Genomic DNA, 3,520 nt, shown 5'->3' on the forward strand with positions numbered 1-3,520 from the left:
TCATGCCAATTATGTTAAAACGTTGGCACATTTATGACATCGTGAGCTCACCATTTAATCTCAAAGCACAGTTGACGGAAGAAAAGGGCTGGTGGCAAGTGAAGCGAGAGATTTGCATAAACTCCTACAAAGATGATTCATTTAGCCAAATATTTTTTATACCAGCGAAAGAACTGAGGGCTGGCTGCAGGTACTTACACAGAAGATAAGAGTTTGGAAGGAGGACGTGGTCACAGCCCAACCAGCGGATGGTATTCCTGTGCCCTGAATGCAGAAGTCAGGTCAATTCACTGGGCTGGTCCCCCTGGTTCTAGCAATCATGTGCATAGAGACCCATCCAGTTTTAGGAGAGAATCCAGCAGCAGGCAAGGTGCCCTGGGGCGCTCTCGGTGAGGGTGCTGTGTCCTGGGGGGTCTTTGGCTGCATGCGAGGCAGACATTACTGCACCTGTAAATGCGCTTGGTAGGCTGGGAGAACGTTTTTCAGTATAGATGTAGCAAAGCACACATAATCCCCTGAGCTCATGGGAGAGAGGGACCCGGTGCCAGGGACACCCGGATATGCTTAGGGATGGCGTCGTGGTGATTTTGTGACTAGGGACTTGATGGTTGAGGAAATGGCCTTGTTTCGTTCCCCCCCCTATAGTACATGCTGTATGACTATGGTAGAATTAGGGTATTATGCTGACTGCTTGGTATTAGTTCTATTATCCATATGTATCATCAGAATAAAGTGACATTGGGTCTGTTTGGGTTGAGAGGCTGAGGATCACTGGTGGCCTGGAACAGAGGTCGAAGACGGCTCGGCGAGTCTTACTGGCCTTGCTATTTAATAGCTGAGTGACTCTGGGCTAGTGACTCTGCCTCTCCCCGTGCCTCGGTGTCCTTGTTGTGAAGCGTCAAGATTTTTCTACATCGTGTGGAATCTTCCCATTTGGGACAGGCGAGGTTCCCTACAAGCCCCAAAGCCCTCGATCACGATTGGAATATGGTTACAAGTGGACCTGGAAGCAATGAGAAATGTTAAATATGATGCATCAGCCAGCCCTCTTTTGCAAAAATATGCATTTATTTTGGGGAGAGTGCCAGCAGGGGAGGGGCAGAGACAGGGGGGCAGAGGACCCAAAGCGGGCTCTGTGCTGACAGGCTGACAGCACATAGCCCGATGCGGGGTTTGAACTTGAACTCACGAACTGTGAGACCGTGACCTGAGCGGAAGTCAGAGGCTCAACCGACTGAGCCCCCCAGGTGCCCCTGGAGCTCTTGAGAAATATTCCCGACAAGTTCACGTTCTCAGTTTTTCATCAAAGGCCTAGAATGCTCTTTGTCTCCCGAGAGAGAAAGACTTACTTTTCACAATAAATGAGCAGAGTGTTTTAAGACTATTTACACCTGTAGAATTACCCTGAGATGACAAATCTAGTTGTTTGCGTGACAAAGAATCCTCTCTGCCCTCCTGCCTGACAAGGGGAGTCCCCTCAGCTCCCCAGATCATTTAACAAAGGTCCTCACCACCTTCAGAGGTTTCACGGCCCCTGGTGTCTTCTCTAGCTGCAAAGGAGCCAGCAAATTGTGTCACACTGTCCCCAGCGGTATTTGTTAGAGGAAGCGACAGGGGCAGTGTCCTCAGGGAGCCGTGAAGCGTATAGAGCCTTGGCCTGTGTGGGGAACCCACCCAAACTGAGCGGGACTCATCAACACCCCATAGGTGGCCAAGGGCAACGTCAAGGTTATTAAGTTGGCAGCTTCCAAAATGTAGGCCCTTGAGTCAAGAATCTGATTTTATTTGAAAGAGACAAGTGCTGTTGACCAGGTCCCTCCTGAATGGGTGAGTCTGATCCATTGAGCTTAGTTGAAAAACAAGTTAAATGGAGTAAAAAAAAATCTCTTCAAGAAAGAGAACAACGTAGGCTGTGTTGGGGCCGTAAGCGGAATTTCGCTCAGCAGGAGCAACTGTTTTCATCAGAGAAAAGATTATGGAGTTCTTGAAGGAGGTTTCCAAGAAACAGAAAAAGAGTCCCGATTCAAGCCCGGTAAATAATGAGGTGTCTGTCTGTTGGCAACTGAACTGTCGGCTGAGTGAGGCCCAGTGAGTATGGTAGGAGGCGGATTCGCTGAGGGGAAGACAAAGCGGGTTAATTAATACCAAACGCCTCACGGACAGAAGGAACATCGCGGTGGGAGGGCAGAGTGGCGATCTGGGGGCGGGAGTCTCCCCATGACCTCGCTGGTCAAGTATAAACGAAGACAAAACCCTCGGCGTTCAGACTGAGCCAGCGAGAGCTCCACCTTCTGTCCCACCCAAGTTCAAAAGCACCTATGTGAGGTTGTTGGGAAAATGAGAAGTCAGGAGACAATGCCTTAAACGTGTGCAAAAAAAGTAGTAAGAGCCCAGAGTCACCCAGAAGTCTTTGAATGCGACTGCCCTATAAGTCACTGCAGGAGTCCCTTCCTGGACAACCAGAATCATTTGGTAGGACCCCCCCACGCTCATAACTACTTCCAAGATCCTTCCTCCAACATGAGGGGATTTGGGACTCGGTTCTAAGTCACAGCCCCTTTTGAAGACACCCCAGTCATTGGTGAGTGCAGTAACTCAAAGAGAGAGTGTCTGATACGCTGTGTTATGCAGAACATCAAGGATTTCTGTTGGATATTTATGGAAGGAGACTGCTGGATTTTCTGCTCTTTAACTTATTATCACTGAAGAGTAGCACGTGCCCACTGAGGAATAATGGCGGCGCCCACGAGGAGTAGCGAGGTGGCCGAATTAAAAGGTCAATGCTACCTGTCCCACCTGGATACCACTGCGAAGGGTCGACACTAGAGTAGTTCAGAGGGTGTCATTCCAGACCTTTTCTTTACATACACAAACTGTGTAAACGTGTACCTCTTTCTTCCCCGAAGCTTCTAGATATAAATCTAAGGCCAACATTAAAGCACTCTTTTCTCTTGAGCTCCATTTGATAACTGAGTGCTCGTGTGAACCATGATCTAAACCAGAACGCTTCCTCCCGTGGGGAAGTACTGTGCCGAATGCCAGGGCCCGGGGTTGGAGCCACGTTTGAGCTTCTTTTCAGCCCCACAGCTGTGGAGGTCATCGTGGCTACACAGCCAGGATCCCAACCTGGTTGGAATCTCGTAGCCGGATCAGCCACGGAGAGAAAGCACGCGTGGTCTCCAGGAGCCCAGGTAGGCCTGGGTCATAGGTGGGGACTCGCCCCTGCAGGGCGGGCCCGGGAGCACAGACGTGGCTGTTCCAAACCAGGTCAAGCTTTTGATGATGTTTGCGGGAAACTTCTAAGGAAATACAGCGCAGCAAGTTCATTTACAACTCGGGCAGAAGACACTGCGTGTGAAAAGAATCAAAGAAGGCTTAGTCGTCAAGCCCATTCAAAACTCGCAGGAGCTTGGTTTCTCGGGTGGGGTCACAGCTCTATCTGCCCAGAAGCACCAGGATGTTTGTCCAACTTGCCACCCCAGGCCTGCTGGGTCAGAATCTCTGGGAATCATAACAAAAG

This window comes from Herpailurus yagouaroundi, unplaced genomic scaffold (assembly GCF_014898765.1).
Source record: "Herpailurus yagouaroundi ecotype Mexico unplaced genomic scaffold, PumYag 77, whole genome shotgun sequence".
NCBI classification, from domain to species: domain Eukaryota; kingdom Metazoa; phylum Chordata; class Mammalia; order Carnivora; family Felidae; genus Herpailurus; species Herpailurus yagouaroundi.